Source organism: Macaca thibetana, chromosome 7, assembly GCF_024542745.1.
Source record: "Macaca thibetana thibetana isolate TM-01 chromosome 7, ASM2454274v1, whole genome shotgun sequence".
Lineage (NCBI taxonomy): Eukaryota > Metazoa > Chordata > Mammalia > Primates > Cercopithecidae > Macaca > Macaca thibetana.
In genome coordinates this window covers 58,285,936-58,311,724 of record NC_065584.1, presented here as the reverse complement: position 1 = coordinate 58,311,724, position 25,789 = coordinate 58,285,936, and the positions used below count along the sequence as shown (strand labels likewise).

Sequence of the window (25,789 nt, the reverse complement as noted above, 5' to 3'; positions counted from 1 at the left end):
TTGAAAATGTCTGTTCATATCCTTTGCCGACTTTTTGATGGGTTTTTTTTTTTTCTTTTTTTCTTGTACATTTAAGCTCCTTGTAGATTCTGGATATTAGCCCTTTGTCAGGTGGATAGATTGCAAAAATTTTCTCCCATTCTGTAGGTTGCCTGTTCACTCTGATGATAGTTCTTTTGCTATGCGGAAGCTCTTTAGTTTAATTAGATCCCATTTATCAATTTTGGCTTTTGTTGCAATTGCTTTTGGTGTTTTAGACATGAAGTCTTTGCCCATGCCTATGTCCTGAATGGTATTGCCTAGGTTTACTTCAAGGGTTTTTATGGTTTTAGATCTTACGTTTAAATCTTTAATCCACCTTGAGTTGATTTTTATATAAAGTGTAAGGAAGGGGTCCAGTTTCAATTTTCTGTATGTGGCTAGTCCGTTTTCCTAACACCATTCATTAAATAGGGAATCCTTTCCCCATTGCTTGTTTTTGTCAGGTTTGTCAAAGATCAGATTGTTGTAGATGTGTGGTATTATTTCTGAGGCCTCTGTTCTGTTCCTTTGGTCTATAAATCTGTTTTGGTACCAGTGTCATGCTGTTTTGGTTACTGTAGCCTTGTAGCATACTTTGAAGTCAGGTAGTGTGATGCCTCCAGTTTTGTTCTTTTGGCTTAGGATTGTCTTGGCTACATGGGTTCTTTTTTGATTCCATATAATATTTAAAGTAGTTTTTTCCAATTCTGCGAAGAAAGCCACTGGTAGCTTGACAGGAATAGCATTGAATCTACAAATTACTTTGGCCAGTATGGCCATTTCCACGATATTAATTCTTCCTAGCCATAAGCATGGAATGTTTTTCCAGTTGTTTGTGTCCTCTCTTATTTCCTTGAGCAGTGGTTTGCAGTTCTTGAAGAGGTCTTTCACATCCCTTGTAAGTTGTATTCCTAGGTATTTTATTTTCTTAGTAGCAATTGTGAATGGGAGCTCGCTCATGATTTGGCTCTCTGTTTGTCTATTATTGGTGTGTAGGAATGCTTGTGAATTTTGCACATTGATTTTGTATCCTGAGACTTCGCTGAAATTGCTTATCAGTTTACGAATATTTGGGGCTGAGACGATGGGGTTTTCTAAATACAAAATAATGTCATCTGCAAACAGAGATAATTTGACTTCCTCTTCCTATTTGAATACCCTTTATTTCTTTCTCTTGCCTGATTGCCCTGGCCGGAACTTCCAATACTATGTTGAATAGGAATGATGAGAGAGGGAATCCTTGTCTTGTGCTGGATTTCAAAGGGAATGCTTCCAGGTTTTGCCCATTCAGTATGATATTGGCTGTGGGTTTGTCATAAACAGCTCTTATTATTTTGAGATATATTTCATCAATCCCTAGTTTATTGAATGTTTTTAGCATGAAGGGTGTTGAATTTTATCTAAGGCCTTTTCTGCATCTATTGAGATAATCATGTGGTTTTTGTCATTGGTGCTGTTTATGTGATGTTGTTTATGTGTCGTTATGTGCTGTTTATGTGATGGATTTTATTGATTTGCATGTTTAACTAGCCTTGCAACTGAGTGATGAAGCCAACTTGATCATGGTGGATAAGCTTTTTAATGTGCTGCTAGATTCGGTTTGCCAGTATTTTATTGAGGATTTTCACATTGATGTTTATCAGGGATATTGGCCTGAATTTTTTTGTTGTTGTTGTGTCTCTGCCAGGTTCTGGAATCAGGATGATGCTGGCCTCATAAGATGAGTTAGGGAGCAGTCCCTCTTTTTCTATTGATTGGAATAGTTTCAGAAGGAATGGTACCAGCTCCTCTCTGCACCTCTGGTAGAATTCGGCTGTGAATTCTTCTGGTCCTGGGCTTTTTATTTATTTATTTTTTTTTTTTTGGTTGGTAGGCTATTAATTACTGCCTAAATTTCAGAACTTGTTATTGCTCAATCATTTAGTCTTGGAAGGTTGTATGTGTCCGGGAATTCATCCTTTTCTTCTAGATTTTCTAGTTTAATCACGTACAGGTGTTTATAGTATTCTCTGATGGTAGTTTGTATTTCTGTGGGATCAGTGGTGATATCCCCTTTATCATTTTTTATTGAGTCTAGTTGATTCTTCTCTCTTTTCTTCATTATTCTGGCTAGTGGTCTATCTATTTTGTTAATCTTTTCAAAAAACAGGTCCTGGATTCATTGATATATGGAAGGGTTTTTCATCCCTTCCATCTCCTTCAGTTCTGTTCTGATCTTAGTTATTTCTTGTCTTCTGCTAGCTTTTGAATTTGTTTCCTCCTGTTTCTCTAGTTCTTTTAATTGTGATGTTAGGGTGTCAATTTTAGATCTTTTCTGGTTTCTCCTGTGGGCATTTAGTGCTATAAATTTCCTTTTAAACACTATTTTAGCTGTGTCCCAGTGATTCTGGTATGTTGTATCTTTGTTCTCATTGGTTTCAAAGAACTTATTTATTTTTCATTATTTACCCAGTAGTCATTCAGGAGCAGGTTGTGCAGCTTCCATGTAGTTGTTAGTGAGTTGCAGTGAGTTTCTTAATCCTGAGTTCTAATTTGATTGCACTGTGTTCTGAGAGACTGTTTGCTATGATTTCCTTTCTTTTGCATTTGCTGAGGAGTGTTTTACTTCCAATTTTGTGGTTGATTTTAGAATAAGTGCAATGGGGTGCTGAGAAGAATGTATATTCTGGTGATTTGGGGTGGAGAGTTCTGTAGATGTCTATTAGGTTTGCTTGGTCCAGAGCTGAGTTCACATCCTGAATATCCATGTTAATTTTCTGTCTTGCTGATCTGTCTAATACTGACAGTGGGGTATTCAAGTCTCCCACTATCATTGTGTGGGAGTCTAAGTCTCTTTGTATGTCTCTAGAAACTTGCTTTATGAATCTGGGTGCTCCTATGTTGGGTGCATATATATTTAGGATAGTTGGCTCTTCTTGTTGCACTGATCCCTTTACCATTATGTTATGCCCTTCTTTGTCTCTTTTGATCTTTGATGGTTTAAAGTTTGTTTTATCAGAGACTAGGATTGCAACACCTGCTTTTTTTTCTTTCCCTTTGCTTGTTAAATCTTCCTCCATCCCTCTATTTTGAGCCTATGTGTGCCTTTGCACATGAGATAGGTCTCCTGAATACAGCGCACTGGTGGGGTTTGACTTTTTATCCAATTTGCCAGTCTGTGTCTTTTAATTCAGGCCTTTAACCTGTTTACATTTAAGGTTAATATTGTTACGTGTGAATTTGATGCCATATTTTGATCCTAAGCTGGTTATTTTACCCCTTAGTTGATGCCGTTTCTTCATAGTGTTGATGGTCTTTACATTTGGGTTTGTTTTTGCAGTGGCTGGTACTGGTTTTTCCTTTCCATATTTAGTGCTTCCTTCAGGAGCTTTTGTAAGGCAGGCCTGGTGGTGACAAAATCTCTCAACATTTGCTTGTCTGTAAAGGATTTTATTTCTCCTTCACTTATGAAGCTTAGTTTGGCTGAATATGAAATTCTGGGTTGAAAATTCTTTTAAGAATATTCAATATTGGCCCCCACTCTCTTCTGGCTTGTAGGGTTTCTGCAGAGAGACCCGCTGTTAGTCTGATGGGCTTCCTTTTGTGGGTAACCTGACCTTTCTATCTGGCTACCCTTACATTTTTTCCTTCATTTCAACCTTGTTGAATCTGACAATTACGTGTTTTGTGGCTGCTCTTCTTGAGGAGTATCTTTATGGTGTTCTCTGTATTTCCTGAATTTGAATGTTGGCCTGTCTTGCTAGGTTGGGGAAGTTCTCCTGGATAATATCCTGCAGACTGTTTTCCAACTTAGTTCCATTGTCCCCATCACTTTCAGGTATACCAATCAAATGTAGGTTTGGTCTTTTCACATAGTCCCATATTTCTTGGAAGTTTTGTTCATTCATTTTCATTCTTTTTTATCTAATCTTGTCTTCAGGCTTTATTTCATTAAGTTGATCTTCAATCTCTGATATCCTTTCTTCTGCTTGATGGATTCAGCTATTGATACTTGTGTATGCGTCACGAAGTTCTTATGCTGTGTTTTTCAGCTCCATCAGGTCATTTATCTTCTTCTCTAAACTGGTTATTCTAGTTAGCAATTCTGCTAGCCTTTTATCAAGGTTCTTAGCTTCCTTGCATTGTGTACAACATGCTCCTTTAGCTTAAAGGAGTTTGTTATTACCCACCTTCTGAAGCCTACTTCTGTCAATTCATCAAACTCATTATCCATCCAGTTTTGTTCCCTTGCTGGCAAGGAGTTGTGATCCTTTGGAAAAGAGGTATTCTGGTTTTTGGAACTTTCAGCCTTTTTGCACTGGTTTCTCCTCATCTTCGTGGATTTATCTACCTTTGGTCTTTGCTGGTGGTGACTTTTGGATGGAGTTTTAGTTTGGTCATCCTTTTTGTTGATGTTGATGCTATTGCTTTCTGTTTGTTAGTTTTCCTTCTAACACTCAGGCCTCTCTTCTGTAGGTCTGCTGGAGTTTGCTGGGGGTCCTCTCCAGACCCTGTTTGCCTGGGTATCACAGCAGAGGTTGCAGAACAGCAAAGATTGCTCCCTGCTCCTTCCTCTGGAAGCTTCATCCCAGAAAGGCACCTGCCAGATGCCAGCCAGAGTCCTTCTGTATAAAGTATCTTGCTGTCAGGATGCACGGGGGGTCAAGAACCCACTTGAGGAGGCAGTCTGTTGTCCCTTAGCAGAGCTCGAGCACTGTGCTGGGAGATCTACTGCTCTCTTCAGAGCCATCAGGCAGGGACATTTAAGTCTGCTGAAGCTGTGCCCACAGCCACCCCTTCTTCCAGGTGCTCTGTCCCAGGGAGATGGGAGTTTTATCTATAAGCCCCTGACTGGGGCTGCTGACTTTTTTTCAGAGATGCCCTGCCCAGAGAGGAGGAATCTCAGCCCTTTTTCCTTCACAAATAATCAGAAAAATAATCAGGGGCAATGAGGGTAGCACTGGTGAGGAAGAAGGAAGAAAGAAGGGGCTGGGAAGTGGAGCTCTGGGGAGTGAGAATGGTAAGAACAGAGTCCCCATCCCACAGGCTTGCAGCCTTTTCAGGAAGGTATCTCTGAGTAGGAATTCATAACATATTGCAGTTAAACCTTAAGCTCAGTTGTCAGCTAAATGGAATTGTGACGTAAATACAGCTTGTTTTAAATGCTTGTCACCTTTTGCACTTCCTCACAACCACCAATTCAGCTTGAAATTTCTCAGACTCTCCTCCACAGAACAGTACTGCTTTGGGAGTAGTTAGGGGTTTGTGAGAAGAGGGTTCTGCTTCAAAGTGTGGGAAACATTGCTTACCACAGACATGCTCCTAGAAAGACACACTAACCTATTAAGAGCTCTGAAAAAGTTATTTCCTTGTTCAACATACAAAAGTATAGGTGAGCATAACTAGCAAGGAGTCTCAAAAGTCCTCAAAATATTTCTATTCTTTGAACCAGCGATTTCAAATACAAAACTTTATTAATAAAAAAAGAATCATACACATGCACAATCTTGCTACAAGGATGTTTATCCTACTGTATCATGTGTTTAATAGATTAAAAAGGAATTACATAAAAACCCAATAGTAAGGGATTGGTTATATAAAGTATGGCATACCCATATAATGGAATATTATGCAGAAAATATAATACATAGACCATTTAATGATGTAGGGAAATGTTCGCAAAATATTAAGAACTTACAACTGAATATGAAAGGATACTCTCTTTTTAAAATTAAATATTTTCCAAGAAGGAAAAGATCAGAATGGCTTACAACTAGAGTCTCAAATCCAAAAACCTCAGGGTGTAGGCAGATAAACTAGGACAAGGAGTTTTCTTTCCTAGCAAGAGCAGCTCCCATTCAGCTTTGAGCTCTGCGATGCTGGAATGCAGGCTACTTGATGCCTACTCTCAATATTTCAGAAGACACTAGAAATATGTGTGTTTGTGAGAAATCATTCCAGTTGTAAATGCTGGCATTGTAATTCAAAAAATGTAAATATTATACAGTCAAATAAAGCACATATTTAAACTACTGTTAGCAGCTCTGATTTATGCAGAATATCAACAGTGGTTATCTCTGAATATCAGGATTTTGGGTGATTTTTATTTCTTTCATTTTGTTTTTATTCTTTTCTATATTTTCTATAATGAAAAATAAATTATTTTAAATAAAAAATACATTTTGTTTAAATTTTTAAGAGTTCAATTGTTACCTTACCATTACCACTGAAAATAGAAAAGGAAAGTTATAATTTAAGAATTAAGGTTAGAAATAAAGAAAGTATAAAACAATCTGTATAATGGCAATATGAAACATAACATTCACAGGAAGCTTGGAAAATTAATGTATTTCCTTCTCATCCTTGGAGCTAACTGAAAAAGAAAAATCTTCCCTTCTATTTTTGCAAATTACTTGCTTTTATTCAAAACATTGGCAATATTACAAATATAAACAACCTAAGGTTATAGGAAATGGTGACAAAGTAATTTTTCTGTAAAAACATTCCATAAAAAGAAAAGGCATCTATCCAGGATACCGTTTCCCAAACTAGGTTCCTTGGCAGCTCCGTGGTCAAATCAGTTTGTATCACTGCATCAGTACCTCCCTCAAGAGTCAAGTGCATATTGATAAGAGACAGACAAGGCTCTGAAATGTCCTGCAGTTTAATTCTGTGTGCGCACACATACACATGCATATGCACATTTGCACATGCACACACACACACACACACACAACAAGGTGCCTTTGTTTAGCCAAAGAGTTTCAAACTAATTTGTCCACAGAATTCTTTTATGGAGCACCTATTACCATCCCATACACAGTAGTATTCTTTAGAACACAAATCCGAAAATATAGAGTCAAGAAGAGAAAATAATTTTTTTCCTTAGAAATGTATTCTGCGTGTTATACTAAAAATTGTTTTTTTATCTGAAGCTCAGATTTAACTGGGCAACCTGTTTGGGGTTTTGTTTTTTGCTAAATCTGGCAACCATAGTGACAGGACAATATGGTAGGTGAACCTCAAAATTTCTGAAAATGGTGTTAAAGTACTAGGACCTTGTTGTGTGTCAGCAGAGTTGACAACTTCCACAAACGGTGCTGAATCCTCCAGGATCTGAGGTTTGGTTACTAATTCTCAGGTGACAGTCCCCTCTCCAAACACTGAGTCCCTCCTTACTCTAGGAGCTGTGGGACAAAAAGAGAAAATAGGAGTTTGCCAAATAGGAACAGCTCTGGTCTGCAGCTCCTAGCGTGATCAATGCAGAAGATGGGTGATTTCTGCATTTCCAGCTGAGGTACCTGGTTCATCTCATTGGGACTGGTTGGACAGTGGGTGCAGCCCACAGAGAGTGAGCTGAAACAGGGCAGGGTGTTGCCTCACCCGGGAAGAACAAGGGGTTGGGGGATTTCTCTTTCCTGGCCAAGGGAAGCTGTGACAGACTGTACCTGGAAAATGAGGACACTCAGTGAAAATACTGCACTTTTCTCATGGTCTTAGCAACCGGCAGAGCAGGAGATTCTCTCCTTTACCTGGCTTGGAGGTTCCCATGCCCATGGAGCCTTGCTCACTGCTAGCATAGCAGTCTGAGATCAACCTGCGAGGCTGCAGCCTGGTGGGGGGAGGGGCGTCCGCCATTGCTGAGGCCTGAGTAGGTAAACAAAGTGGCCGGGAAGTTCGAACACCAGAGCTCCATAAGGCCTACTGCCACTATAGACGCCACCTCTGTGGGCAGGGCAGAGCTGAACAAAAGGCAGCAGACAACTTCTGCAGCCTTAAATATCCCTGTCTGACAGCACTGAAGAGAGCAGTCATTCTGCCAGCACAGCATTTGAGCTCTGAGAACAGACAGAATGCCTCCTCAAGTGGGTCCCTGACCCTCATATAGCCTAACTGGAAGACACCTCCCAGTAGGGCCCAACAGACACCTCATATAGGTGGCTGCCCCTCTGGGATGAAGCTTCCAGAGGAAGGATCAGGCAGCAATATTTGCTATTCTGCAGCCTTTGCTGGCGACACCCAGGCAAACAGGGTCTGGAGTGGACCTCCAGCAAACTCCAACAGACATGCAGTTGAGGATCTTAGAAGGAAAACTAATAAACAGAAAGGAATAGCATCAACATCAACAAAAAGGACATCCACACCAAAACCTCATCTGTAGGTCACCAACATCAAAGACCAAAGGTAGATAAAACCACAAATATGGGGAGAAACCAGAGCAGAAAAGCTGAAAATTCTAAAAACCAGAGTGCCTCTTCTCCTCCAAAGGATTGTAGCTCCTCACCAGCAACAAAACAAAGCTGGATGGAGAATGACTTTAACGAGCTGACAGAAGTAGGCTTCAGAAGGTTGGTAATAACAAACTTCTCCAAACTAAAGGAGTATGTTCTAACCCATTGCAAGGAAGCTAAAAATCTTGAAAAAAGCTTAGACAAATGACTAACTAGAATAAACAATGTAGAGAAGATCTTAAATGACCCAATGAAGCTGAAAACCATGGCATGAGAACTTTGTGATGCATGCACAAGCTTCAGTAGGTGATTCAATCAAGTGGAAGAAAGAGTATCAGTGATTCAAGATCAAAGTAATGAAATAAAATGAGAAGACAAGATTAGAGAAAAAAAGAGTAGAAAGAAACAAACAAAACCTCCAAGAAATATGGGGCTATGTGAAAAGACCAAATCTACTTTTGATTGGTGTGCCTGAAAGCGATGGGGAGAATGGAACCAAGTGGAAAACACTCTTCAGGATATTATTCAGGAGAACTCCCCCAACCTAGCAAGACAGGCTAACATTCAAATTCAGGAAATACAAAGAACACCACAAAGATACTCATTGAGAAGAGCAGCTCCAATACACATAATTGTCAGATTGACCAAGGTTGAAATGAAGGAAAAAATGTTAAGGGAAGCCAGAGAGAAAAGTCAGGTTACCCACAAAGGGAAGCCCATCAGACTAACAGCAGATCTCTCTGCAGAAACCCTACAAACCAGAAGAGAGTGGGGGCCAATATTCAACATTCTTAAAGAAAATAATTTTCAACCCACAATTTCGTATTCAGCCAAACTAAGCTTCATAAGTGAAGGAGAAATAAAATCCTTTACAGACAAGCAAATGCTGAGAGATTTTTGTCACCACCAGGCTTACCTTACAAGAGCTCCTGAAGGAAGCACTACATGTGGAAAGGAACAACTGGTACCAGCCACTGCAAAAATGCCAAATTGTAAAGACCATCAACACTATGAAGAAACTGCATCAATTAATAGGCAAAAAAACCAGCTAACATCTTAATGACAGGACCAAATTCACACATAACAATATTAACCTTAAATGCAAATGGGTTAAATGCCCCAATTAAAAGACACAGACTGGCAAATTGGATAAAAAGTCAAGACCCACCAGTGTGCTGTATTCAGGAGACACATCTCATGTGCAGAGACACATATAGGCTCAAAATAAAAGGGTGAAGGAAGATCTACCAAGCAAATGGAAAGCCAAAAAAAAAAAAAAAAAAAAAAAAAAAAAAAAAAAAAAAAAAAAAAAAAAAAAGCAGGGGTTGCAATCCTAGTCTCTGATAAAACAGATTTTAAGCCAACAAAGATCAAAAGAGACAAAGAAGGCTATTACATAATGGTAAAGGGATCAATTCAACAAGAAGAGATAACTATCCTAAATCTATAAGCACCCAGTACAGGAGCACGCAGATTCATAAAGCAAGTCATTAGAGACCTACAAAGAGACTTAGATTCCCACACAATAATAATGGGGGATTTTAACACCCCACTGTCAATATTAAGACAGATCAACAAAACGGAAGGTTAAGAAGGATATCTGGGACTTGAACTCAGCTCTGCACCAAGCAGACCTAATAGACAGTTACAGAACTCTCTGCCCCACATCAACAGAATATACATTCTTCTCAGCAGCACATTGCACTTATTCTAAAATTGACCATATGATTGGAAGTAAAACACTCCTCAGCAAATGTAAAAGAACAGAAATCACAACAAACTGTCTCTCAGACCACAGTGCAATCAAATTAGAACTCAAGATTAAGAAACTCACTCAAAACCGCAAACTACATGGAAGCTGAATAACCTGCACTGGAATGCCTATTGGGTAAATAATGAAACGAAAGCAGAAATAATGATGTTCTTTGAAACCAACGAAAACAAAGACACAATGTACCAGAATCTCTGGGACACAGCTAAAGTAGTGTGCAGAGGAAAATTTATAGCACTAAATGCCCACAAGAGAAAGCAGGAAAGATCTAAAATTGACACCCTAACATCACAATTAAAAGAACTAGAGAAGCAAGAGCAAACAAATTTAAAAACTAGCAGAAGACAAGAAATAACTAAGATCAGAACAGAACTAAAGGAGATAGAGACATGAAACCCCCTTCAAAAAAATGAACGAGTCCAGGAGCTGGTTTTTTGAGAAGATCAACAAAATTGATAGACCACTAGCAACACTAATAGAGAAGAAAAGAGAGAAGAATCAAATAGACACAATAAAAAATGATAAAGGGGATATCACCACCAATCCCACAGAAATACAAACTACCATCAGAGAATACTATAAACACCTCTATGCAAATAAACTAGAAAATCTAGAAGAAATGGATAAATTCCTGGACACAAACACACCCTCCCAAGACTAAACCAGGAAGAAGTTAAATCTCTGAATGCACCAATAACAGGTTCTGAAATTGAGGCAATAATTAATAGCCTACCAACCAAAAAAAGTTCAGGACCAGATGGATTTACAGATGAATTCTACCAGAGGTACAAAAAGGAGTTGGTACCATTCCTCCAGAAACTATTCCAATCAATAGAAAAAGAGGGAATCCTCCCTAACTCATTTTATGAGGCCAGCATTGTCCTGATACCAAAGCCTGGCAGAGACACAACAAAAAAAGAGAATTTTAGACCAATATCCCTGATAAACATCGATGTGAAAGTCCTCAATAAAATACTGGCAAACCAAATCCAGCAGCACATCAAAAAGCTTATCCACCATGATCAAGTGGGCTTCATCCCTGGGATGCAAGGCTGGTTCAACATATACAAATCAATAAACATAATCCATCACATAAACAGAACCAACAACAAAAACCACATGATTATCTCAATAGATGCAGAAAAGGCCTTTGACAAAATGAAGCAGCCCTCATGCTAAAAACTCTCAATAAACTAGGTATTGATGGAATGTATCTCAAAATAATAAGAGCTATTTATGACAAACCAACAGCCAATATCATACTGAATGGGCAAAAACTGGAAGCATTCCCCTTGAAAACTGGCACAAGACAGGGATGCCCTCTCACCACTCCTATTCAACATAGTGTTGGAAGTTCTGGCCAGGGCAATCAGGCAGGAGAAACAAATAAAGGGTATTCAATTAGGAAAACAGGAAGCCAAATTGTCCCTATTTGCAGATGACATGATTGTATATTTAGAAAACCCCATCATCTCAGCCCAAAATCTCCTTAAGCTGATAAGCAACTTCAGCAAAGTCTCAGGAAACAAAATCAATATGCAAAAATCACAAGCACTCTTATACACCAGTAACAGACAAACAGCCAAATCATGAGTGAACTTCCATTCACAATTGCTTTAAAGAGAATAAAATACCTAGGAATACAACTTGCAAGGGATGTGAAGAACCTCTTCAGGGAGAACTACGAACCACTGCTCAATGAAATAAAAGAGGACACAAACAAACAGAGGAAACTTCCATGCTCATGGATAGGAAGAATCAATATCGTGAAAATGGCCATACTGCCCAAGGTAATTTATAGATTCATTGTCATTCCCATCAAGCTACCAATGACATTCTTCACAGAATTGAAAAACAACTACTTTAAAGTTCATATGGAACCAAAAAAGAGCCCACATAGCCAAAACAATCCTAAGCAAAAAGAACAAAGCTGGAGGCATCAAGCTACCTGACTTCAAACTATACTACAAGGCTACAGTAACCAAAACGGCATGGTACTGGTACCAAAACAGATATATAGAGATCATTGGAACAGAACAGAGGCCTCAGAAATAACACCACACATCTATAACCATCTGATCTTTGAAAAACCTGACAAAAATAAGCAATGGGGAAAGGATTCCCTATTTAACCAATGGTGCTGGGAAAACTGGATAGCCATAAGTAGAAAGCTGAAACTGGATCCCTTCCTTACACCTTATACAAAAAATAATTCAAGATGGATTAAAGACTTAAATGTAAGACCTAAAACCTTTAAAACCCTAGAAGAAAACCTAGGCAGTACCATTCAGAACATAGGCATGGGCAAGGACTTCATGACTAAAACACCAAAAGCAATGGCAACAAAAGCCAAAATAGATAAATGGGATATACTTTAACTAAAGAACTTCTGCATAGCAAAAGAAAGTACCATCAGAGTGAACAGGCAACCTACAGAACGGGAGAAAATTTTTGCAATCTACCCATCTGACAAAGGGCTAGTATCCAGAATCTACAAAGAACTTAAACAAATTTACAAGAAAAATACAAACAACCCCATCAAAAAGTGGGCAAAGGATATGAACAGACACTTTCAAAAGAAGACATTTATGCAGCCAACAGACACATGAATAAATGTTCATCATCACTGGTCATCAGAGAAATGCAAATCAAAACCACAATGAGATACCCTCTCACACCAGTTAGAATGGCGATCATTAAAAAGTCAGGAAACAACAGATGCTGGAGAGGGTATGGAGAAATAGGAACGCTTTTACATTGTTCATGGGAGTGTAAATTAGTTCAACCATTGTGGAAGACAGTGTGGCAATTCCTCAAGGATCTAGAACTAGAAGTACCATTTGACCCAGCGATCCCATTACTGGATATATACCCAGAGGATTATAAATCATTCTACTATAAAGACACATGTGCATGTATGTTTATTGCGGCACTATTCACAATAGCAAAGACTTGGAACCAACCCAAATGCCCATCAATGATACACTGGATAAAGAAAATGTGGCACATATACACCATGGAATACTATGCAACCATAAAAAAGGATGAGTTCATGTCCTTTGCAGGGACATGGATGAAGCTGGAAATCATCATTCTCAGCACACTATCACAAGGACAGAAAACCAAACACTGTATGTTCTCACTAATAGGTGGGAATTGAGCAATGACAACACTTGGACACAGGGTGGGGAACATCACATACCAGGGCCTGTCGGCAGGTGGGGGACTTGGGGAGGGATAGCATTAGGAGAAATATCTAATGTAAATAACAATTTGATGGGGGCAGCAAACCAACATGGCACATGTATATCTATGTAACAAACCTACACGTTGTGCCCATGTACCCTAGAACTTAAAGAATAATAAAAAAATAAATAAATAAAGAGAGAGAAAATAAATATTCAATACACACTGGCATGACTGGCAATAGCTCAGAGGTTTCATACAGGAGGTCGCAACTCTTAGTGGGATGTGAATCCAGATCATGCCAGTACCGGGGGCAAGGTAGAAAAAAATAGAATAGGCAGAAATGTGAGATGGGGCAATGAATCAGAGTGTATCACCTGTATTTTTCTCCTAAAATAAACTATGTGTGTACACTGGCTAACAATACTTCTTACTATAGTCATGGTCCAAAATCTTGGAAAGCCACTGATATGATGTTGAGACTTGCCTGGCATTATTGTGAAAACTGTGTTGGATCGACAGTGAGGATGTTAGTTTTACACTCACGGGTGAGGGTAAGCTTTGCTTTGTTCTGGAAATATTACCCTTCTGGAACCACCTTATCTCTTTTTGGATTCTGCAATCCCTGCAAACAGATGACAATGCTGCATTTAAATCAGAGGTCCTAGTTTTGTTTCATTTTGCTATAACCACTTTCTGGAAGCACACATTGGAATTCAACATTGTTGCATCTAATCTTAGGCAATAAATATAAGTGATATTGTGGGACCAAAAAATCCATTCTGTGTAATTGATCATCTGCAGTGAATTTACAAATTACATAGTCTCAACATTTTTTAAAGAAGAAGGTTTCTGGTACTTAGAAACTCAAGGGACAAAACTGGCTCTCAAAACTCAGGAGATTAACCCAGTCATTCACAGTAAGGTCTATCTTGAAAATCCACACATTAAAGGATCCCTTGAGGTCAGATTTTTGAGTCTAATAACAAAATGATACTGAGCTAAAAATCAGTGGGGGTCAGCCATAGGGCAAAAATGAAAGACTGCCTGAAATGACTCTCCTTTTTCAACAATTTAACTTAGACCTCAGTTAGCAGGAGCAGTGTCATGGTAAAAAATAAACTGCATCATTTTATTTTAAAAGAAAACTATTGGCACTCCATGTCAGTCCCAGACACTCTAGCTAAACTTCAAAATGGAATCCCGAGTCAATTGTTTTAAAATAGACTCTACCTTCCAAAAACACCTGATATTTGACTATTAGTTTCTTCACCCACCATATCTGCATCAAGACCTACCTAGGGTGATTAGAGAGTGGCATCTCTTCATCCCTCCTCCTCCCCCTATCCTCCCCCTAAATCTCACATGAACAGGGAAGCAGGGCAGACTAATCTGTTTGTGAGGTTTGTGCTTGCATGTGTCAACGTGCGCTATGGGATCTTAATATTGATTGCTGTTTATTTTTAGGTGTATTGGTTTGTCTGCAAAGGATAATATATCATGTTGATATCTGACAGCTTCCTTCCAACTAAGACCTTGCAGCATGAATCCAGCCCAGCCCACTTGCCCTCCTGGCTAGACTCCAGCTGTTACTCCTCTGCCACTGAAAATTGGCAGCACCCTCCTCCCCACAACAGATTTTGTGTGTGTGATTGATTGGGATTTTATTTTGGTTTTTCCTGTTTTTAACTTTTCCCAAGAGATACACGATTCCCAGATGATTCTTCACTAGCTTGCAAAATTCAGAAAGTGGCCTCTGCAGGAGAACTCTGCCCCTTTGCTTTTGTTTGCTTGTTCACTTACTCTAAAGAAAATGAACTTCTGGTCAATACCCACTTGCTCCAGAAAGGGCACAGCCACTAAAGTACACCAAAAAATCTAAAAGACATTAAAACTATTTCAGGACCAGAGAAAACAACTACCTTTCTCAAGGATCCCAGCACATATGGACAGGCAAAATATAAGAACCCTACAGTCTTTGTCTGATAATAAGCTTAAGAGAAAGCAATTTTCCAACCCAGAGCTCTCTTCCATGGTTTACCTCACAAAAAGCCTGGGGTGGGATTTTTTTTTCCTTTGAATAATGTTCCCCTTCACATTCAGTTGATAAGAAGCCTTCTTTTGTGAGAGCCATTTGATGTTCAAAGGGCTCTTCAAAATGCATGTGGACAGCCTTTGGAGAATTCTTAGAACACCAATCTAAATTTGGGTCTTAATAACAGGAAAGTTTTGTCAGCTGTAAACAAACTTCAATGCCAAATTCTAAAGAGTAAGAACAGTTGTCATCGGCCCCTGAAGTCAAGGGTAGGTTAGACATCGATAGTTCACACACTTCCATCCCTCACCATTTAAATGTCAGAAACAGCCACTACTGGACAGAGGATACTGTCAGGCTGTCACAAGTAAATCCAATTCTCTGCTGGGCTGCTGTCCAGTCATAACACAATAGTGCAGAAGTATCCATTCTCCATTTTTCAGAAAGTTTCTATAATTAAGACACTGCTCTGGGCTTCCCATAAGCATATGAAGCTCCAGGAGCACACAGGAGAAGATGTAACTAAGACGTGAATCCTTTTCCCCAATTACTTCTTTGTAAGATATTTTCCAGCAAGGAAACAGACCTTAAACCCCTAGGAAAAGTAGGCAGGAACTGAGTCAAAGGTAACAGACGAATTGCTGCTGTTTTGCATTCCCACCACTTGGTGAAACTCTAAAAACAAACAACTTTTAGTTTGGGTTTTATTTGGGGTTATTCTTTTCACGTTCAAGGAGATTCGTTATTTCTCAGTCCAGAAGAAGGAATCTCAATTGTCTTGCAAAAATTCAGAATGTGAACTCTAGAGAGCTGCCTTTTTGCTTTTTTTGTTGGTTTTTTTGTTTTGTTTTTGTTTGCTAATTCTAAGGAAAATGAATTTCCGGTAAAAACTACTTGTCCTACAGCCACTAAAATACAGTGAAACACCTTTACAGTAACACTTACCAGTCGACCATTTGATTCCCCTGTTCTGATTTACCTTAGCCTCTAGTTAACCATAATAATAAAACTAACCAAATGAATTGGGCACTTACTAGATACATCTTACTGTTTCACAAAACTCCATTTAATCCATATGAATTCTCCTTCAACTGGGAGTAGGGGAGTGCAAGACTAGTCCCACCAAAACATAAATTGTGCAATGAGTTAACACAGAAGCTGCTGGCTGGGCACGGTGGCTCACAACTCTAATCCCAGCACTTTGGGAGGCCAAGGCAGACAGATCACCTGAGGTTGGGAGTTCGAGACCAGCCTGACCAACATGGAGAAACCCCGTCTCTACTAAAAATACAAAATTAGCCGGGCATGGTGGTGCATGCCTGTAATCCCAGCTACTTGGGAGGCTAGGCAAGAGAATCACTTGAACCTGGGAGGCGGAGATTGCAGTGAGCCTAGATCATGCCATTGCGCTCCAGCCCAGGCAACAAGAGCGAAACTCTGTCTCAAAAAAAAAAGCTGCTGCTACTAGCTCTGTATTTTCACTACACCTAAACCTACCTCCCAAACCCTCCCAACACCACTCCTGAGTCACAGACCCATACATCCAACTCAACTTGGATATACGAAAAGCACTACAAGCTCAGTCTCTCCAAAACTTAATTTGTCTTTTTTACCAACCTTCTCTTCCTCCTGTTTTCTCTACAGTGGTAGTAAATGGCATCAACATCCACCCAGAACCTAAGCCAGAAACCATTCTAGACTCCAATCATTCTAAACTCCTCCCTTCCCCTCAACCCCCATATCCATGTCCACTGACCAAGACAGCCTTCACATTCCCCTCAGCTTGACAAAACTTTAGAGAGGCTTCTTGACTCTAGGCCCTGATCTCCCTTTTCTTAGAGCATTTACTTTGGGAAATACATAAATTCTTTCTCGTCCTTTTGAGATGTGTGTAAATGTTTTTAGAAGCCTCTTGCCAGTTTTTCAACCTATGCCTGTTTTTCTCAAGGACTTGAGAACCATCTCTTTGAAAATGTAAATGTCAAGGAAGATAGTCCCAGGCTGTGTGGGAGGGTAGGAGCCTAACTTCAACCAGCACCTTGCTCTAAGTTGTAAAACTATCTCCTGTCCATAAGAGAAAGTTGACTTTTCCTTTGGGTAAAGCCAATGAGCAAACACAAACCACCTCTGTTCTCCCTCTCAATCCAGCTGTTAAAAATCCTCCCACCCTCCATTTCCATAGAGTTGAGTTCAGAGTTCTGTTCTCTCTCCCCATGACAATATCCTTGAAAAAAGTCTGTTGTCTTGTCTGTTTAATTTTGGCGCAATATTTGCTATGACACCAGCCAACCCAACTCCTTGACACCTGTCAAGTATTGTTTCTGTTTTTTTTCCTGTCTCATTCTAGGGCCAAATCTTTAATTCAAGTTGCTGTCTCACTCATCTAGATGACTACAGTCATTTCCTAATCAGCTTCCCTGATTTCAATCTTTCCCCCTTCCAATCCCTTCCCTACACTGCTGTAGCTAAAATGGTTCAAAAACCAATGTTTAGTTCACATACTCCCCCTACTTAGAAACCTTCAAAGCTTCCCCACAGTTCCTATGATGGTGGGACCACACACATCCAGGTTTCCCCGAGACAGTCCTAATTTACACATGTTGTACCAGGTTAATTCTCAGCTTCCTTTTACTCTAAAAATGTCCCAGTTAGAAGATAATAACACCCTAGTATAGTGTCTAAGGACTAACCTCCACAATCATCTAACATTGCTCTTCTACACACATCATACTTCAAACACAACAAACTGCTTATGGCAATGGACCTCAACCCTGGCTACAAATTAAAATCATCTGGAAAGTTTTGTAAATGCATCTGTGATCCAGCTCAATACCAGACTAATTAAATCTGACTTTCTGGGGGTGGGCATTAAGCGTTGATAGATTTTTTTTTTTTTTTTTTAATGGACTCTCACTCACTCTGTCACCCAGGCTGGAGTGCAGTGGCGCCATCTCAGCTCACTGCAACCTCTGTTCCCGGGGTTCAAGCGATTCTCTTTCCTCAGCTTCTCAAGTAGCTGGGATTACAAGCATGTGTCACCACACCTGGCTGATTTTTCTATTTTCAGCTGAGACAGGGTTTCACCCTGTTGGCCAGGCTGGTCTCAAACTCCTGACTTCAAGTGATTCTCCCGCCTTGGCCTCCCAAAGTGCTGGGATTACCGGTGTGAGCCACCGCGCCCAGTCTGATAGATTTTTTTAAGTTTCCCAGGTGACCCTCATGTGAAACCCAACTATAATAAAAACTGCTGACATGTGGTTGCCAGGTCAACCATCTGTGAAGCTTTCTCTGGTCTTTCACAGTAGCCTGTACATGCCTTTATTACAGAACTAACACTGAATTACCATTATTTATTTACATGTCCATCAATAGCTAAGTTCTGTTGATTCTGTGTTTAATCTGTCTCTTGAGTCTGTATCTTCATCTCGTTTTCCTTCACTAGTTCATCATCACCTCTCACCCAGGTGACTGCATAAGCTCCTGATTGGTTTTTCTGCTTCCAATCCTCCCCATCCAAATTGCTCCCAGTTATCTTTTGTAAAACCAGTTGAATGGTATCATTCCATTATTCAACTTTGTGATGGCTCATCACCTACTATAGGATAATGTCCAAAGTCTACGGTATAGAATTCAAAAACCTTCCCAAGAGATCCCAACATGCCCTAGATTCCCCTCACTTCTACCAACACCCGCCTCAGTCCCACGGGGTGACTCATTCATCTTTGATCAAGCCACCATGCTTCTACCTCAAATGCCTTATTCTCATTTTCCATCAGGCAAACTCCTTATTTTTAAAAGTTCCACTGAAGTATTGCTCCTGCAAAGCTGTCCCCAGCCAAGAATTAATTGCTTCCTCTTCTCTCCCACATTTTCCCACTTTAAATAGATATAGATCATTCATCACCATTTGGCTTGCATTATGTAAATGCCTGCCTCTGTCACTGGATGTGAACATCTCTAGGGCAAAGGTCAGTGATACTAGCAACTATCACCCTCAGTAAGTGATTGCTGAAGTCATTTCAGAAAACATTTTTAAATCCCTAGCTGGTAAATTGAAGATAAGCATCTTTAATCATTTCTGTCGCTTCATCCATTGAAGAAAGTGGCAGTGGAAATAGCTTAGATCTCCAAGTCCCAACATTATAAGAATTGGAGAACTCAAAGCAACCTTTGGAAACTGGGTCCAATATACATTTTGCTGGCAAAAAAAAAAAAAAAAAAAAGGCTCTTTCCAGACTAAAATACTTCCAAACATAAAATCTATTAAGCTATTGCCTTCTACCTTTTAAATTTGGATTTTGAGTTTCAATCATGTTTACTGAAAGGTCACTTATTGATAGAAATGACAAAGCCAAGTGATTTCTTACAAGATCTTCAGAGTGTTCAAGGATGGTTTCTCACTTCTAACCTTTATAGTATAGTTTCAAAGCCTCTGTTTTTATGCTAACACAAAATGAGCTGCAAACTTGACAGCAATAAACACTTCTGTCCCATCAAAAGACTGATACTGCACTAGAAAATCTGCTAGTTCCCTAATTCTGGGTTAGAAATGGTTTATTTATATAAAAGTAATATCAAATGACAAAGTCTCCCAGAAACTTCCAGGAATTACTTCTACTATTTTACCAAATACCAACATGGAATCTGCCTCTGCATTTTGGGTAAATGCAGTCTTAAAAGAAATGCACTGGGGTGGGATGTATAATTTTATTTTTCTGAAATATCCCAAAACACATACTTTTCTCTGAAAAATCTCAAATTCAGAAATGCAAATAAATACCTTGTGCTACAGATGAAAATATCTTACTAGCTCCTTAAATCATCTCTCTTCTATAAACAGATTGTTACTTGGACCAAGTGTGTGTGGATCTCCTCCCTCATGGGCAATATAATGAGGTGGTATCCACTGAATTAGAATTTATGCCAGCAAACATTTTTTAATAATTGTGTATTTATTTTATTGTATCTTATTAAAAAAAAATATATATATATACCTAATATAACACACCCACAGATATTGTGGCTTAGAATGAGATAATAGTTGTTACGGCTGCAGTAAACCATCTTATTCAGATTGAATAAAGCACTGCACCCTGGCGTAGGTGTGAGTGTTTCAGATCTTTAGTAACTGAACTTCTTAACTGTCTAGAAGCATTGCTAATAATAAACAATGGCCTAGACCTCTAACATGCCTGCTCACATGGCATATTCCACACACATCACTGTACTCCTTCTGGGCATGTATAAGCATATGTAATTTTATCAGAAAAGACAACTAATTGTCCTTGGCCCTTTCTGATCATGTGCACATGTGAGTGAGACTATCAGTACTAAGTAAAACCAAAATTAAAAAATAATACTATTGAAGTAAAACTTCCTCTGTGTCTTAAACTAGGTAACATTAAACCTACTATTCCCTTATTATTGACAGCCCCCAAAATTTCATTCTTCTCAAGGAACTAATTTTTAGTTTTGCATTTTATAAATCAATGACATTTATAATATTTGAAATGTTATATGTAATTTTAATCGTTATAGTGTTTACAATTTGATACTCTATAATTATAGCATTTATAATTTGATATTTTTTTCTCTGTACTTTAATAACAGCATGGGGCTTTTAAATTTTATTATTGCAGTTATTTTCTATTTGTGATAAGAAACTGGTTTTTACTGGTAGCAATAATATAACATTTCCTTTTAAAATGAATTTAAAGTTAAAATGGAAGAAGTCTACTCAAAGAAAAATCATAAGAAAATAAGAATACAGAGGACAGGAAGACATGAACATGGCATAAAAGACGTGCTTTGAAAACACTGTCCTAGGGAAAAACCCTTTACAGAAGTAAACACTGTTCCACAGAAAATAAACAACTCACAGTTTTGCCACCGCCAGTTCCTAAACCTGGAAGCACATGAGCAGACAACCATGAAGAATGTTGCTCTGGAAAACATGGATGAAACTTAACATGGTTTTAGAGCATTTGGTTTTTTTGATTGTATAGAAAAACTCTAACAGAGATGAGTAATTTTTTTTGTTGAATCAACACCCAGATAACACAGATAACAGTTTAGCCCTTTTTATTTATTTATTTTTTTTTAGATGGAGTTTTGCTCTTGTTGCCCAGGCTGAAGTGCAATGGCGTAATTTTGGCTCACCGCAACCTCTGCCTCCCAGGTTCAAGTGATTCCCCTGCCCCAGCCTCCCAAGTAACTGGGATTACAGGCATGCACCACCACGCTGGGCTAATTTTGTATTTTCAGCAGAGACGGGGTTTCTCCATGTTGGTCAGGCTGGTCTCAAACTCCCAACCTCAGTTGATCCACCCACCCTGGCCTCCCAAAGTGGAGTTTAGCCCTTTTATAAACCCTCAACTCATTCCTCCTTTATGTAATGTAAGATCTCAAGCTTCTCAGTGAGACTCACCACTGGAGGGTGAAAAATAAAGAACCACTATCTCGCAAGTATCCTCACCAACCAGAGAAATATTAGGTTGTGCATTATCTTTCTTTGTTGGTGTTTTAAAAATAGGGCTCCGTACACACATATTTGAAGCTACATTCTAGTGCATATGTTTTTACAAACCCAAACTCTCCATTCTGGAGATTTCCTGAGACACATCCCTTACGGAGTCATGTACGATAAGCTGGGAGTTACTGTCTCCTTTATCACCATTATGAAAAGCAGAAGCTGCTCTCAGCAACGGAGACACTATTCGTTACTCCCTACATTGGCATGCTATAATTACTTCAGACTGTCTAAATTTTCTCAATGATAGTCAAATGCAGTTAGAAACCGTAGTTAACTTGCTACAATAAAGATAAATTGTAGAGAAACACAATTAAACTAAGTTATTTCCATTCTTATTTTAATAACATCAGAAAAGAGAGTTTGAGGTAACACGGCAACTCCATAGTTTGCAATATAAAGTGGTAGTAGTAATATGATTTTTATAATAAAAAAAAATGGTGTGGCAGCAATACAAGCCTATCCTGATTCACATTCCTAACCTTGCAAATACGCAGGAAAAAATCTTTTCTACAATGATAAATTCCAAGATTAAAAATGGTTCAACTATACTTTGACAGATATTACATTGATACTGTGTATTGTCAAGCAAAAAAAGTAAAACAGGTTATAAAATAAAATCACAAACTAGGAATGTAGGGAAGCAACACCGTAAGGTACACTTGGAAATTTCAGTGTTCTTCTAGTGCTTTTTCAGTAGTAGAGAAGTCATCAAGAATTTCTAATGCACCCAAACTGCATAAAAAATAAAGGAGACCACTGAGAAGATTATTGTAGATATGCAGTATGGAGCATGCCACCAGTTGTCCTTCAACAATCATTCTCCACTTCTTTTATAATAACAGAACCTCCTATTTTCAATTGAGTACATGGATCAAGACTACATTTCCCAGACACCACTGAAGAGAGGTGTACCAATATGACTTCACTTCTGAACGATAAGATGTCAGGGAAAATATCAGATGAAACACCCAGAACGTGTCCTTAAAGGAAAGGGCACAACCTGCCACTTTCCCTTTCTCCTTCCTGCTGGCGGGAGGACAAACCTGATGACTGGAACAGGAGCTCTGTCTTAAGCTAGGAGATGCCTTATGCATAGGGCTATAATGTATATATTATGGAATGATAAAGTGAGTTTATCTGAGAAGAGAGGTTGGTAGATCCAAAAAGGGGTCTACCTCCTTTTCATTTAATAATCTTCTGTACTCTTCCAGTTTTTTCTTTTTCTTTTTACTGTGGACAGGAAGTAAGAGGAATGTGCGAGAGGGACTGAGGAAGAGAGTTAAAGATGTGTCAGAATGAAATGAACAGAAGGAGAAGCGAGAAGATCTGAGCAGTATAAGGGGTGTGCTTTAGTGCGTGCTGCTGGTGCTCCACGTATATCCCCATTACAAGCTGGCACGCCAATCCCTACCTGTGAGTACGGTTATCCCTCAATTTCCATGGGGAATTGGTTTTAGGACCTCTAGCAGTTACCAAAATCCACAGATGCTAAAATCCCCGATATAAAATGGTGTGGTGTTTGCATATAACCTATGCACAGCCTCCCATATACTTCAGATCATCTCTAGCTTCATACCTAATACAATGTAAATGCTATGTAAGTAGTTGTTATATGGTATTATATAGGAAATAATAAGAAAAAAATCTGTACATGTTCAGTACAAACACAATTTTATTTCTGAATACTTTCCATCTGCAGTTGGTTGATCCCAGGGATGCAGAACGCATGGATGCTAAGAGGGCCAACAGTATTGCCTGAAGACAACTTAGAGCTGTCCCCTTCAAGAGAATTTACCCGGGCCAAAAGGCAATTGCCTTGCCCAGGAAGCCTACCCACCACCCTAGGAGGCAGATCTTGACCAATGACTGAACAGAATATGCTTTAAGGTAGGATCAATTTCGTGGCTTACGCCTGTAATCTCGGCACTTTGGGAGGCCAAAGGAGGTCAGATCACTTGAGCCCAGGAGTTCAAGACCAGCCTGGGCAAGATAGTGAAACCCCATATCTACTAAAAATACAAAAATTAGCCAGGCATGGTGGCACACCCCTGTAATCCCAGCTACTCGGGGGAACTGAGGCATGAGAATTGCTTGAGCCTGACAGATGGATGTTACAGTGAGCCAAGATTATGCCACTGTACTCCAGCCTGGGCAACAGAGCAAGACTCTGTCTCAAAAAGATGTAAACCTCGTCTCTACTAAAAATACAGAAAATTAGCTGGGTGTGGTGGTGGGCACCTGTAGTCCCAGCTACTCGGAAGGCTGAAGCAGGAGAATGGCCTGAACCTGGGAGGTGGAGCTTGCAGTAAGCCAAGATCGCACCACTGCACTTCAGCCTGGGCGACAGAGCGAGACTCCGTCACGAAAAAAAAAAAAAAAAGATGTAAAAACATAATAAAAATAAAAATAAAAGATGGGATCCATTTAATAGTAAAATTTCCACTCCAGGGCTTGTGGGGCCTTTGTGGGGCCAGAGCTAGCTAGTCTACAGTTGAAATCACATTCTTATGCATCTTTTTTCCCTTGCCTTATCCTACTTTTCTCCCACCTCTTCTATTGCATGCACTTCCCCAATAAATCACTGGATTTACTAGGGCTCCATGTCAAGCTCTGCCTCTAGGGAACCCAATTTAAAAACCACCACACGGGTTTTCTCTGCATTGGGAGCAGTTCTCCTGCCACAGCCCCCAAACCTCTGAAAATGTAGCCTGCTTCAAGTTCCTCTCCACCTCCTCCTTGGTGAGGAACACCTCTCAGCTGCTGAACCATCCACTATCTGCAGGGGTGCTGAAATGACCAGAGACATGGACAGATGAGAGCCTCAGCAGCTTAGCAGTCTCATGTCCCCATACCTCACTTGCCCATAGCCACAGCTTCCAAACCAGAGCCATTCCCAGGGACATCGACACAGCACCCAAGTTCACTGGGGCTGGGGCTGCCACAGTGAGGGTGGCTAACTCTGGGGCTGAGACTGCTATTGTGTTTGGGAGCCTCATTATGGTCATGCCAGGAACCCATCTCTGAAGCAACAGCTCTTCTCCTGTGCCATTCCAGGTTTTGCCCTCTTGGGGCCATGGGGCTCTTTTGCCTGATGGTAGCCTTTCTCACCCTCTTTGCCATGTGAAGGAGCCATATCCACCTCCCACAGTTCTTTCTCCCATGTCTTGTCTGCCCTATGTGTTCGTTTTCCTGTACCTCCCCAGGCAGCCTGGGGCACATGGTTGGCTCAGGGTTTGACGGAGGGAAGACAAATAAATAATCTATTAATAAGGGGGAAAAAAACACAATACTGAATTGATCCTACGGAAAATAAAATTCACTCACTACTGTTTCATAATTTACATTGTATTTTTTCCTAATAAAAATGGAAGATATTAAAGATTTAAACAAGGAACAGCATACTTTCAAACCAGCACACCAGTCTAGAAGGGTGTCGTCTAGAAGAGTATATCCACCTAAATTATTTTTCAGAGTGGCGTATTCAAAGCATGACCCTCTAAATAAAGTTGATCTGCTTTTTCTGTAATCATATTTTATGATCAGTGTAACATGAATATTAAACTTGCAGCTAAGATAGCCTCACTAGGAAACTGGTTACTCCGACACAGTAGCTCTGACCATTTGAAAGTGGGCCCTATTGGCTACATCATGGGAAGATTACAGACCAAAACCCCACTCACTCTACCTAAAAAATAAGCAGTCAGCCAAACAGCTTCACCTATCCAGCTAAGGTTAATAGGGAAATTTTAATCTGCCTAAAACAAAATTGAAACCTTTGACTGTGGAAGACACTGCTTTTATTTTACTGGCAGAGTAATGAACCTTATCTAATCTACTCTTAAATCTTAATTCAGTGCTTTAAAACTACCAGAAGATTCTTCCTTATGTCTAACCCTAAATTTTTCACACAGCCATTTTGTTGTAGACTTAGGCACTAGGTAACAGACTCTATTTCTTATCTTAAATAATTTAAGTGTCTACACATTTTCTTATAGGCACTAACTTTCTAAAAACCAGTATCTCAGGCTATTCAC

At 39.5% G+C, this 25,789-nt stretch overlaps 1 pseudogene; it reads left to right on the top strand.

Annotated features, from left to right (window-relative positions):
- LOC126959147 (ATP synthase F(0) complex subunit C2, mitochondrial-like) overlaps positions 1-24,879 on the top strand; it is a 38,290-nt pseudogene extending 13,411 nt beyond the window's left edge.
- Positions 24,880-25,789: the final 910 nt, after the last annotated feature.